Consider the following 15443-nt stretch of genomic DNA (forward strand, 5'->3'; position numbering starts at 1 on the left):
TAGCACCACACCTCCCCACAGGTCCCTACAGTGTACCTCAGCCCTCAGTATACCACTAAGCTGTACATCTGATTATCCCACATAGCATCACACCTCCCCACAGGTCCCTACATTGTACCTCAGCCCTCAGTATACCACTAAGCTGTACATCTCATTACCCCACATAGCATCACACCTCCCCACAGGTCCCTACATTGTACCTCAGCCCTCAGTATACCACTAAGCTGTACATCTGATTATCCCACATAGCATCACACCTCCCCACAGGTCCCTACATTGTACCTCAGCCCTCAGTATACCACTAAGCTGTACATCTCATTACCCCACATAGCATCACACCTCCCCACAGGTTCCTACAATGTACCTCAGCCCTCAGTATACTACTAAGCTGTACATCTGATTACCCCACATAGCATCACACCTCCCCACAGGTCCCTACAATGTACCTCAGACTTCAGTATACCACTAAGCTGTACATCTGATTACCCCACATAGCATCACACCTCCCCACAGGTCCCTACAATGCACCTCAGCCCTCAGTATACCACTAAGCTGTACATCTGATTACCCCACATAGCATCACACCTCCCCACAGGTCCCTACAATGCACCTCAGCCCTCAGTATACCACTAAGCTGTACATCTGATTACCCCACATAGCATCACACCTCCCCACAGGTCCCTACAATGCACCTCAGCCCTCACTATGCCACTAAGCTGTACGTCTGATTACCCCACATAGCATCACACCTCCCCACAGGTCCCTACAATGCAACTCAGCCCTCAGTATGCCACTAAGCTGTACATCTGATTACCCCACATAGCATCACACCTCCCCACAGGTCCCTACAATGTACCTCAGCCCTCACTATACCACTAAGCTGTACATCTGATTACCTCACCTAGCATCACACCTCCCCACAGGTCCCTACAGTGTACCTCAGCCCTCACTATGCCACTAAGCTGTACATCTGATTACCTCACATAGCACCACACCTCCCCACAGGTCCCTACAGTGTACCTCAGCCCTCAGTATACCACTAAGCTGTACATCTGATTATCCCACATAGCATCACACCTCCCCACAGGTCCCTACATTGTACCTCAGCCCTCAGTATACCACTAAGCTGTACATCTGATTACCTCACATAGCATCACACCTCCCCACAGGTCCCTACAGTGTACCTCAGCCCTCACTATGCCACTAAGCTGTACATCTGATTACCTCACATAGCACCACACCTCCCCACAGGTCCCTACAGTGTACCTCAGCCCTCAGTATACCACTAAGCTGTACATCTGATTATCCCACATAGCATCACACCTCCCCACAGGTCCCTACATTGTACCTCAGCCCTCAGTATACCACTAAGCTGTACATCTGATTACCCCACATAGCATCACACCTCCCCACAGGTCCATACAATGCACCTCAGCCCTCAGTATACCACTAAGCTGTACATCTGATTACCTCACATAGCATCACACCTCCCCACAGGTCCCTACAATGTACCTCAGCCCTCACTATGCCACTAAGCTGTACATCTGATTACCCCACATAGCATCACACCTCCCCAAAGGTCCCTACTATGTACCTCAGCCCTCAGTATACCACTAAGCTGTACATCTCATTACCCCACATAGCATCACACCTCCCCACAGGTCCCTACAATGCACCTCAGCCCTCACTATACCACTAAGCTGTACATCTGATTACCTCACATAGCATCACACCTCCCCACAGGTCCCTACAATGCACCTCAGCCCTCATTATACCACTAAGCTGTACATCTGATTACCCCACATAGCACCACACCTCCCCACAGGTCCCTACAGTGTACCTCAGCCCTCAGTATACCACTAAGCTGTACATCTGATTACCCCACATAGCATCACACCTCCCCACAGGTCCCTACAATGCACCTCAGCCCTCAGTATACCACTAAGCTGTACATCTGATTACCCCACATAGCATCACACCTCCCCACAGGTCCCTACAATGCAACTCAGCCCTCAGTATGCCACTAAGCTGTACATCTGATTACCCCACATAGCATCACACCTCCCCACAGGTCCCTACAATGCACCTAAGCCCTCACTATACCACTAAGCTGTACATCTGATTACCTCACATAGCATCACACCTCCCCACAGGTCCCTACAATGTACCTCAGCCCTCACTATACCACTAAGCTGTACATCTGATTACCTCACATAGCACCACACCTCCCCACAGGTCCCTACAGTGTACCTCAGCCCTCACTATACCACTAAGCTGTACATCTGATTATCCCACATAGCATCACACCTCCCCACAGGTCCCTACATTGTACCTCAGCCCTCAGTATACCACTAAGCTGTACATCTCATTACCCCACATAGCATCACACCTCCCCACAGGTCCCTACATTGTACCTCAGCCCTCAGTATACCACTAAGCTGTACATCTGATTACCCCACATAGCATCACACCTCCCCACAGGTCCCTACATTGTACCTCAGCCCTCAGTATACCACTAAGCTGTACATCTGATTATCCCACATAGCATCACACCTCCCCACAGGTCCCTACATTGTACCTCAGCCCTCAGTATACCACTAAGCTGTACATCTCATTACCCCACATAGCATCACACCTCCCCAAAGGTCCCTACTATGTACCTCAGCCCTCAGTATACCACTAAGCTGTACATCTCATTACCCCACATAGCATCACACCTCCCCACAGGTCCCTACAATGCACCTCAGCCCTCACTATACCACTAAGCTGTACATCTGATTACCTCACATAGCATCACACCTCCCCACAGGTCCCTACAATGCACCTCAGCCCTCATTATACCACTAAGCTGTACATCTGATTACCCCACATAGCACCACACCTCCCCACAGGTCCCTACAGTGTACCTCAGCCCTCAGTATACCACTAAGCTGTACATCTGATTATCCCACATAGCATCACACCTCCCCACAGGTCCCTACATTGTACCTCAGCCCTCAGTATACCACTAAGCTGTACATCTGATTACCCCACATAGCATCACACCTCCCCACAGGTCCATACAATGCACCTCAGCCCTCAGTATACCACTAAGCTGTACATCTGATTACCTCACATAGCATCACACCTCCCCACAGGTCCCTACAATGCACCTCAGCCCTCAGTATACCACTAAGCTGTACATCTGATTACCCCACATAGCATCACACCTCCCCACAGGTCCCTACAATGTACCTCAGCCCTCACTATGCCACTAAGCTGTACATCTGATTACCCCACATAGCATCACACCTCCCCAAAGGTCCCTACTATGTACCTCAGCCGTCAGTATACCACTAAGCTGTACATCTGATTACCCCACATAGCATCACACCTCCCCACTGGTCCCTACAATGTACCTCAGCCCTCACTATACCACTAAGCTGTACATCTGATTACCCCACATAGCATCACACCTCACCACAGGTCCCTACAATGCACCTCAGACCTCAGTATACCACCAAGCTGTACATCTCATTACCCCACATAGCATCACACCTCCCCACAGGTCCCTAAAATGTACCTCAGCCCTCAGTATACCACTAAGCTGTACATCTGATTACCCCACATAGCATCACACCTCCCCACAGGTCCCTACAATGCACCTCAACCCTCACTATACCACTAAGCTTTACACCTGATTACCCCACATAGCATCACACCTCCCCACAGGTCCCTACAATGCACCTCAACCCTCACTATACCACTAAGCTTTACATCTGATTACCCCACATAGCATCACACCTCCCCACAGGTCCCTACAATGCACCTCAGCCCTCAGTATACCACTAAGCTGTACATCTGATTACCCCACATAGCATCACACCTCCCCACATGTCCCTACAATGCAACTCAGCCCTCAGTATGCCACTAAGCTGTACATCTGATTACCTCACATAGCATCACACCTCCCCACAGGTCCCTACAGTGTACCTCAGCCCTCAGTATACCACTAAGCTGTACATCTGATTACCTCACATAGCACCACACCTCCCCACAGGTCCCTACAGTGTACCTCAGCCCTCAGTATACCACTAAGCTGTACATCTGATTATCCCACATAGCATCACACCTCCCCACAGGTCCCTACATTGTACCTCAGCCCTCAGTATACCACTAAGCTGTACATCTCATTACCCCACATAGCATCACACCTCCCCACAGGTCCCTACATTGTACCTCAGCCCTCAGTATACCACTAAGCTGTACATCTGATTATCCCACATAGCATCACACCTCCCCACAGGTCCCTACATTGTACCTCAGCCCTCAGTATACCACTAAGCTGTACATCTCATTACCCCACATAGCATCACACCTCCCCACAGGTTCCTACAATGTACCTCAGCCCTCAGTATACTACTAAGCTGTACATCTGATTACCCCACATAGCATCACACCTCCCCACAGGTCCCTACAATGTACCTCAGACTTCAGTATACCACTAAGCTGTACATCTGATTACCCCACATAGCATCACACCTCCCCACAGGTCCCTACAATGCACCTCAGCCCTCAGTATACCACTAAGCTGTACATCTGATTACCCCACATAGCATCACACCTCCCCACAGGTCCCTACAATGCACCTCAGCCCTCAGTATACCACTAAGCTGTACATCTGATTACCCCACATAGCATCACACCTCCCCACAGGTCCCTACAATGCACCTCAGCCCTCACTATGCCACTAAGCTGTACGTCTGATTACCCCACATAGCATCACACCTCCCCACAGGTCCCTACAATGCAACTCAGCCCTCAGTATGCCACTAAGCTGTACATCTGATTACCCCACATAGCATCACACCTCCCCACAGGTCCCTACAATGTACCTCAGCCCTCACTATACCACTAAGCTGTACATCTGATTACCTCACCTAGCATCACACCTCCCCACAGGTCCCTACAGTGTACCTCAGCCCTCACTATGCCACTAAGCTGTACATCTGATTACCTCACATAGCACCACACCTCCCCACAGGTCCCTACAGTGTACCTCAGCCCTCAGTATACCACTAAGCTGTACATCTGATTATCCCACATAGCATCACACCTCCCCACAGGTCCCTACATTGTACCTCAGCCCTCAGTATACCACTAAGCTGTACATCTGATTACCTCACATAGCATCACACCTCCCCACAGGTCCCTACAGTGTACCTCAGCCCTCACTATGCCACTAAGCTGTACATCTGATTACCTCACATAGCACCACACCTCCCCACAGGTCCCTACAGTGTACCTCAGCCCTCAGTATACCACTAAGCTGTACATCTGATTATCCCACATAGCATCACACCTCCCCACAGGTCCCTACATTGTACCTCAGCCCTCAGTATACCACTAAGCTGTACATCTGATTACCCCACATAGCATCACACCTCCCCACAGGTCCATACAATGCACCTCAGCCCTCAGTATACCACTAAGCTGTACATCTGATTACCTCACATAGCATCACACCTCCCCACAGGTCCCTACAATGTACCTCAGCCCTCACTATGCCACTAAGCTGTACATCTGATTACCCCACATAGCATCACACCTCCCCAAAGGTCCCTACTATGTACCTCAGCCCTCAGTATACCACTAAGCTGTACATCTCATTACCCCACATAGCATCACACCTCCCCACAGGTCCCTACAATGCACCTCAGCCCTCACTATACCACTAAGCTGTACATCTGATTACCTCACATAGCATCACACCTCCCCACAGGTCCCTACAATGCACCTCAGCCCTCATTATACCACTAAGCTGTACATCTGATTACCCCACATAGCACCACACCTCCCCACAGGTCCCTACAGTGTACCTCAGCCCTCAGTATACCACTAAGCTGTACATCTGATTACCCCACATAGCATCACACCTCCCCACAGGTCCCTACAATGCACCTCAGCCCTCAGTATACCACTAAGCTGTACATCTGATTACCCCACATAGCATCACACCTCCCCACAGGTCCCTACAATGCAACTCAGCCCTCAGTATGCCACTAAGCTGTACATCTGATTACCCCACATAGCATCACACCTCCCCACAGGTCCCTACAATGCACCTAAGCCCTCACTATACCACTAAGCTGTACATCTGATTACCTCACATAGCATCACACCTCCCCACAGGTCCCTACAATGTACCTCAGCCCTCACTATACCACTAAGCTGTACATCTGATTACCTCACATAGCACCACACCTCCCCACAGGTCCCTACAGTGTACCTCAGCCCTCACTATACCACTAAGCTGTACATCTGATTATCCCACATAGCATCACACCTCCCCACAGGTCCCTACATTGTACCTCAGCCCTCAGTATACCACTAAGCTGTACATCTCATTACCCCACATAGCATCACACCTCCCCACAGGTCCCTACATTGTACCTCAGCCCTCAGTATACCACTAAGCTGTACATCTGATTACCCCACATAGCATCACACCTCCCCACAGGTCCCTACATTGTACCTCAGCCCTCAGTATACCACTAAGCTGTACATCTGATTATCCCACATAGCATCACACCTCCCCACAGGTCCCTACATTGTACCTCAGCCCTCAGTATACCACTAAGCTGTACATCTCATTACCCCACATAGCATCACACCTCCCCACAGGTTCCTACAATGTACCTCAGCCCTCAGTATACTACTAAGCTGTACATCTGATTACCCCACATAGCATCACACCTCCCCACAGGTCCCTACAATGTACCTCAGACTTCAGTATACCACTAAGCTGTACATCTGATTACCCCACATAGCATCACACCTCCCCACAGGTCCCTACAATGTACCTCAGCCCTCAGTATACCACTAAGCTGTACATCTGATTACCCCACATAGCATCACACCTCCCCACAGGTCCCTACAATGCAACTCAGCCCTCACTATGCCACTAAGCTGTACGTCTGATTACCCCACATAGCATCACACCTCCCCACAGGTCCCTACAATGCAACTCAGCCCTCAGTATGCCACTAAGCTGTACATCTGATTACCCCACATAGCATCACACCTCCCCACAGGTCCCTACAATGTACCTCAGCCCTCACTATACCACTAAGCTGTACATCTGATTACCTCACATAGCATCACACCTCCCCACAGGTCCCTACAGTGTACCTCAGCCCTCACTATGCCACTAAGCTGTACATCTGATTACCTCACATAGCACCACACCTCCCCACAGGTCCCTACAGTGTACCTCAGCCCTCAGTATACCACTAAGCTGTACATCTGATTATCCCACATAGCATCACACCTCCCCACAGGTCCCTACATTGTACCTCAGCCCTCAGTATACCACTAAGCTGTACATCTGATTACCTCACATAGCATCACACCTCCCCACAGGTCCCTACAGTGTACCTCAGCCCTCACTATGCCACTAAGCTGTACATCTGATTACCTCACATAGCACCACACCTCCCCACAGGTCCCTACAGTGTACCTCAGCCCTCAGTATACCACTAAGCTGTACATCTGATTATCCCACATAGCATCACACCTCCCCACAGGTCCCTACATTGTACCTCAGCCCTCAGTATACCACTAAGCTGTACATCTGATTACCCCACATAGCATCACACCTCCCCACAGGTCCATACAATGCACCTCAGCCCTCAGTATACCACTAAGCTGTACATCTGATTACCTCACATAGCATCACACCTCCCCACAGGTCCCTACAATGTACCTCAGCCCTCACTATGCCACTAAGCTGTACATCTGATTACCCCACATAGCATCACACCTCCCCAAAGGTCCCTACTATGTACCTCAGCCCTCAGTATACCACTAAGCTGTACATCTCATTACCCCACATAGCATCACACCTCCCCACAGGTCCCTACAATGCACCTCAGCCCTCACTATACCACTAAGCTGTACATCTGATTACCTCACATAGCATCACACCTCCCCACAGGTCCCTACAATGCACCTCAGCCCTCATTATACCACTAAGCTGTACATCTGATTACCCCACATAGCACCACACCTCCCCACAGGTCCCTACAGTGTACCTCAGCCCTCAGTATACCACTAAGCTGTACATCTGATTATCCCACATAGCATCACACCTCCCCACAGGTCCCTACATTGTACCTCAGCCCTCAGTATACCACTAAGCTGTACATCTGATTACCCCACATAGCATCACACCTCCCCACAGGTCCATACAATGCACCTCAGCCCTCAGTATACCACTAAGCTGTACATCTGATTACCTCACATAGCATCACACCTCCCCACAGGTCCCTACAATGCACCTCAGCCCTCAGTATACCACTAAGCTGTACATCTGATTACCTCACATAGCATCACACCTCCCCACAGGTCCCTACAATGCACCTCAGCCCTCAGTATACCACTAAGCTGTACATCTGATTACCCCACATAGCATCACACCTCCCCACAGGTCCCTACAATGTACCTCAGCCCTCACTATGCCACTAAGCTGTACATCTGATTACCCCACATAGCATCACACCTCCCCAAAGGTCCCTACTATGTACCTCAGCCCTCAGTATACCACTAAGCTGTACATCTGATTACCCCACATAGCATCACACCTCCCCACAGGTCCCTACAATGTACCTCAGCCCTCACTATACCACTAAGCTGTACATCTGATTACCTCACATAGCATCACACCTCCCCACAGGTCCCTACAGTGTACCTCAGCCCTCACTATACCACTAAGCTGTACATCTGATTACCTCACATAGCATCACACCTCCCCACAGGTCCCTACAGTGCACCTCAGCCCTCATTATACCACTAAGCTGTACATCTGATTACCCCACATAGCACCACACCTCCCCACAGGTCCCTACAGTGTACCTCAGCCCTCAGTATACCACTAAGCTGTACATCTGATTACCCCATATAGCATCACACCTCCCCACAGGTCCCTACAATGTACCTCAGCCCTCACTATGCCACTAAGCTGTACATCTGATTACCCCACATAGCATCACACCTCCCCACAGGTCCCTACAATGTACCTCAGCCCTCACTATACCACTAAGCTGTACATCTGATTACCTCACATAGCATCACACCTCCCCACAGGTCCCTACAATGTACCTCAGCCCTCACTATACCACTAAGCTGTACATCTGATTACCCCACATAGCATCACACCTCCCCAAATGTACAGCTTAGTGGTATAGTGAGGGCTGAGGTGCATTGTAGGGACCTGTGGGGAGGTGTGATGCTATGTGGGGTAATCAGATGTACAGCTCTGTACATGACATGCTGCTGTACTATTTGTTCACCATGATATAAGTATACAAAATTGTTTACATTTTTGTAAGGGAGTGCCTCCTGTGTTTTGTTTTTTTCCTGGGGGTTGCTATATATATATATATATATATATATATATATATATATATATATATATAGCGTTCCCTCTTGGCTGTTTTAGCGGGGTGCGGCGCCCTGCCCTCCTTCTGGAAGGCAAAAAGCCCTAACAGCCTGCGGGAGCCGTGTTCACCCGCGGGTCGCAGTGACCCGCGGGTGAAGAAATGTTCGGTGACCCAGTCACCGCCGGAGAATAGATGCCGGGCGCATGCGCCCGGCATCTATTCTCCATGTCTGCAGGGCTTGGGGTCTGCCCGGCGTGTCCGTAAGTGCTGGGCACGCCCCCAAGAGTGTCGAAAAGGGGACGCGTCTTATAGACACGCCCCCTTTTCGATGACCACGTCCCCTTCTCGGTCGTGCGCGCGCACGATAGTGCCCTCTCTAGCTCCGGCGCCCTGCCTCACGCCGGAGCTAGAGTGAACGCTAATATATATATATATATATATATATATATATATATTTAGCTATTTAAACCTGATTCAGTTTAATTTTGTTAACGAATATGCAGTGTGGCCGGAGCCCGACCACACGTGATTAAAATGACTGCCACGGCACTGGAGGGATTAACCCTCATGCCGCGGCACCATTTTTAAAGGGACCATTAGGCGCAGTGCACCACGTACTGCGAATGTATATGTAATGTGTTTGAATGTGTTATATTCAATGTGCTGTGCGCAGTTGTGGAAATGTACTTTTTAAATGTCTAGCCTATGCACTTCTAAGGAATGTATACGTTAGGAGGCTGTAACTTTTAGAACCAAATAGTTGTGAGACACTTCTCACCTCCTAGTGATATGTTAGTTATCCTGATGTACTGACCAAACCTTTGTTTATAGCTATTTCATTGAAAAGCAATGCAGAGGTCTCCAGTGTGTCTCTATGTACAATACCCAGCAAGTTTGGGGAAAGCAATTTTGTTTGTGTTTAAGAAGCTCCTATTTTGTGTAAGAAGTATTAAGACTGGGAAAGCCAAAACTTGTTTCTACTTCAGTTTCCATAGGGGGTCCACAGGGTTGACCTTGGGGTATAGCTGGATCTGGATCCACGGGCACCACGCAGTTAAAGCTTTTCTGCTCCCAGGATGCACTGGGTCCTACTCTATACCCCGCCCCAGCCACAGTTTTAGTTGGGGCCCGGCCGGAGTTATTTTTAGAGTTCATTATTTTTTATTTTTTGGACTCTTCAGAGCGTCCATTGGATGTCTAAGCTGCCGCTCCTACAACCCTGCTGGCGCCGCAATGCCAGTACAGATCTGGGGATCGTGGCGGCACCTTAGAGTCAGCACTAGCACCAGCTCTGGGCTCTCCCTCGACTGCTGCCGGAGCGCCGGGGACAAGGTAAGCCGCGGGTCACTGCTTGCGGTGACCCGCGTGTGTATAGCCTTTTAAATGCAGTCGCATGCCTCTGGTCTCTGGGGATAGACCGGAGGCTCTAGCTAGTGGCGACGAGCTCCCCCTCCCTGGAGGCATACCCCGCGAGACCACTGGACCACCAGGGAAAACATGCCAGCAACGGGAACCGACGTCCCGGGGGTTAAACGCTAGCCAGGTGAGTGAGCCTTCCCTGTTTAGTGGCTCCTTCCGTCAGCTCAGCGCGCCTTTCTCCTGTGTTCTGGCGACGCTGAGCTGCTTCCTCCATCGGCCACTCCTCCACTGAGGTCTCCGGCCATCTCTTGGGTGACTAAAGCCACTGAGAGCTGGGACATTGTACTGGATTATACGCTTCCTGAAGAAGCGCCGGAGGTTCAGAGGGCTTTGGTTGCTCAAATGAGGGATGCCGCTTCCTATAGGGGGGAGGCGTCTTTGGGTGCCAGTCTCCTCACTTCTAGAGTTTTGGTGGCAGCGGTCTCTGCTCGTAGGTCTTTGTGGCTTCGTTCTTGGAGAGCGGATGCGGATTCCAAGAAAAGCCTGGAGGCCTTACCCTTTAATGTGGAGATTTTGTTCGGTCCTGACCTGGACAAAATTGTTGATACCTTAGCAAAGTCTAAATCGGCGTTTCTGCCATCAGCAGCTGCGCCTTCTAAAGCAAGGACCTCAGCTTTTCGGTCCTTTCGGACTCAGGATAAGTTCAAGGGTCAATCCTTCCCGAGGCAGTCGTCAACCAAGACTGCCCCTAAACCAAAGAAGCAGGCCTGGAGCACTAGACGCCCTGCTTCCAAGCCCGAAGATAAGCCTTCAGCCTGATGAGACGGGCCTCTCTCTGGGGGATCCCAGAGTGGGGGGCCGACTTCTTCAATTTGGCCAGTGCTGGTGCAGTACCACCACGGATTCTTGGGTACAAGAAGTGGTCTCTCAGGGGTACGCCCTGTCCTTCCGGTACAGACCCCCTCAACAGTTCTTCTGCACGAGTCTTTCCCAAGACAAGACCAAGGCATTGCAGATCCAGGAAGCCATAGAGGACTTGCGGAAAGCAGGGGTAGTTGTGCCCGTTCTGGGTTACTACTCTTTTCTATTTCTGGTTCCAAAACCCAATGGGTCTCATCGATCCATTCTCAACCTGAAATCGTTGAACAAGTTCCTCAGAGTGCCCACTTTGAGGATGGAAACCTTGTGCTCCATCATTCTGGCTATGGAACCAGGAGATTATATGGTCTACCTGGATATCCGGGACACCTACCTCCATGTTCCTATAGCCCCTTCACACCAGCAGTATCTGAGGTTTGCTATACAACATCTTCACTTCCAGTTTCAGGCTCTACTCTTTGGTCTTTCCACTGCTCCGAAGGTGTTCACCAAAGTGATGGCTGTCATGGCTTCCCTTCTGCGCAGCCAGGGTATACAGCTTCTGCCGTATCTGGACGACCTCCTATTGCTGGCAGGCTCTCCGGAGGTCCTTTTGCAACATCTACACCTGACGATCGCTTGTCTTCAAGCGCATGGGTGGCTGATAAACTGTAGGAAGTCCTCTCTCATTCCATCACAGAGGATGGTTCATTTGGGAGCCCTTCTAGACTCTCGTCAGCAAAGGATCTTCCTGACTCCGGAAAAGGATTCCTCCCTACAACTACAGGTGAGCAGTTGTCTGAAATCTTCCTAAGTGTCGGTTCACTCGGCAATAAGAGTTCTGGGGTGCATGGTGTCGACCGACATGGTGGAGTATGCCCAATTTCATTCCAGGCCCCTGCAGGGGCTGATTCAATCCAAATGGAATGGGTTACAACACCGAATCAGGACTCAGATGCTTGTGTTGTCTCTGGAGGTGCGCCTGTTGATGACCTGGTGGCTTCAGACAACTCATCTCACCAAGGGCCGCCCCTTTTGGACTCCGGACTGGGTCCTGCTCACGACGGATGATAGTCTCCGGGGTTGGGGGCGGTGTCGGGTCCCCTTTCACTTCAGGACCGTAGGACGGCGGAAGAAGCGGTTCTCCCCATCAATATTCTGGAACTTCGGGCCGTATATAGGGCCTTCCCTTTGTCCGGTCACACTCTTCATGGAAGGTTAGTGCAAGTTCAGTCCGACAACGCCACCACAGTGGTGTACATCAACCGTCAAGGGGGGACTCGCATTCGAGCAGCAATGTCGGAGGTGTCACGCATCCTGTCTTGGGCGGAGTACAACTTTCCGGCGCTCTCGGCAGTCTTCATTCCAGGGGTTCTCAACTGGGAAGCGGACTTCCTCAGCCGTCACGACATGCATCCCGGGGAATGGTCCCTTCACCCATATGTATTTCAACTGCTCGTGTACAAGTGGGGACTGCCGGAGGTGGACCTCATGGCCTCCCGTCACAATCGCAAATTGCCTATGTACGGAGATGCCGGTGCAAGCCTGGTGGACGCACTGTCAGTGAAATGGACATTTTAGCTGGCGTATCTTTTCCCTCCGATAGCCTTGCTGCCTCGGGTCCTTCGGAAATTCAAACAGGATGGCGGCACGCTTCTGCTGGTGGCTTTGGCTTGTCCCAGACGTCCCTGGTACTCCGATCTTCGGGGCCTATCTATCGAAGTTCCGTTTCTTCTGCCTCAACGTCAGGACCTGTTGTCTCAGGGGCCCTGCCTTTACCCGGATCTGGGTCGTCTATCTTTAACGGCGTGGCTCTTGAGACATCCGTCTTAAGGGCCCGGGTTTTTCCAGCTCAGTCATCAGCACAATGCTGAAGGCACGCAAGCCTGCTTCCGCCAGGATTTACCACAGGGTGTGGCATACTTATTTTCAATGGTGTGAGTCCAGAAACTACGACCCTCATGCTTTTCGCGTTTCTAGGATTTTGGCGTTCCTTCAGTCTGGATTGGACTTGGGGTTACGCCCGCTTCGTTGACAGTTCATGTGTCTGCACTTCCTGTGTGGTTCCAGCGTAGAATCGCTACGCTGCCTGATAGCCGTACCTTTTTGCAGGGTGTCCTCAGACTCAGCCTCCCTTTGTTCCACCAGTGGCTCCCTGGGATTTGGCAGTGGTGCTTCGGGCCTTGCAGGGTCCTCCATTTGAACCTCTTGAGCCGGTGGAACTCAAGTGGATGACACTTAAGACTGGTTTTTCTCCTGGCAATTGCTTCAGCCAGGAGAGTGTCAGAATTAGGCACACTTTCTTGCCGTTCTCCTTTTCTGATTTTTCACCAGGACAGGGCGGTGCTTCTTCCTAAGGTCGTTTCCAAGTTCCACATTAATCAGGAAATTGTTGTGCCGGCATTTCAGTCATCTGATCTCTCGGGTGGTGAGGCTTCCTTAGATGATGTTGTCCGTGCTCTCAAAGTTTATATTGATCGCACTAGTTCCATTCGCAAATCTGATTCTTTGGTTTTCATAAGAGCGGTTGGCCTGCCAACAAACAAACTTTGGCCCGTTGGCTTCGTTTGGTAATTTGTGAGGCTTATTCACAGGAGGGTTTACCTGTTCCGGCCTCTGTTAAGGCTCATTCCATTGGGTCTGTGGGTACCTCGTTGGCTGCTGGCCGTGGCGCCTCGGCTGTTCAGCTGTGTAAGGCAGCCACCTGGTCTTCCATACAGACTTTTCTAGTGCTCTTTAAGTTTGACACCTTCGCCTCTCCTTCTGGTGCCGGATTCTCCTTTCAGCGCAGGAGCATTCCCGCCCTTAGTTGTACTGCTTTGGGACATCCCCAAGGTCAACCCTGTGGGCCCCTTATGGAACCTGAAGTAGAAAACAAGAGATATGGTAAGAACTTACCTTTGTTATCTCTGCTTCTACGAGGTCCACAGGATCCACAGGGCGCCCGCCCTGACGCACCTGGCTTCATATGGGCTGTGTGCCTGGTCACCGGTTTTCCGTCTCCCATTTCTGTGAGTATGGTTTTCTTGTGTGTTCCAGTCTTCCTTCTCACTGTTTAGTCTCCTCCTCCCGCCTGGGCTGCTTACCAACTGAGGTGCCTGTGGCTGGGGTGGAGTATAGAGAAGGATGGACCCAGGGTATCCTGGGAGCAGCAAAGCTTTAACTGCGTGGTGCCCATTGATCCAGATCCAGCTGTACCCCAAGGTCTACCCTGTGGACCCTATGGACCTCGTAGAAACAGAAATAACAAAGGTAAGTTCTTACCATATCTCTTGTTTTTAGTCATAGACATTTCAAAGGACGAATGCCATTGAAAATTTGCATTATATTTACCTTTTAGAAACAGTATATGCTAACTCCGTTTGTGCTTTAGGCAAAGCAACTGATTTTGGGTGGTGATGAGGAAATTATGTTACTATCTTTAAAATGTAAGATGTGTTTATTTATATTCTGTGAGATAGCATGATTGGCTAGAAGGAACACAGGGCGGACTTACCCCCTGTGATGATGTGTATTGTAGTGACATATACCAGGCCTGCGAGCCTGGGTACTGTACATCTTTTTGTATCTTTGGAAAATCAAGACTGCTGTATCATCTCTGTATGCTGTAACCCCTTGAAGCTAAAGGGAAGAGTCTTTTTCAAGGCTGTGAGCAATATACTTTGTTGCTTATTCGACTGCATCTGCATCCTGTGACCAATAGAATTGCGCAAAACGCTGTTCCGTTCTCCTGCTGTTATGGGTGGAGCTCAGCGTCTCCCTAGTTCAAGCCCTCTGCCAGCTAATGTGCAGAGCCTGGTCCATTGC

General features: G+C 50.4%; 1 protein-coding gene across 4 annotated transcripts in view; it reads left to right on the top strand.

The window, feature by feature from the left end:
• RGP1 (RGP1 partner of RAB6A GEF complex) overlaps positions 1–15443 on the top strand; it is a 100940-nt gene that overhangs the window by 14014 nt on the left and 71483 nt on the right. The gene's annotated exons all lie outside the window — the stretch shown is intronic.

This window comes from Taudactylus pleione, unplaced genomic scaffold (genome assembly GCF_031769625.1).
Source record: "Taudactylus pleione unplaced genomic scaffold, aTauple2 ptg001693l, whole genome shotgun sequence".
Classification (NCBI taxonomy): Eukaryota; Metazoa; Chordata; class Amphibia; order Anura; family Myobatrachidae; genus Taudactylus; species Taudactylus pleione.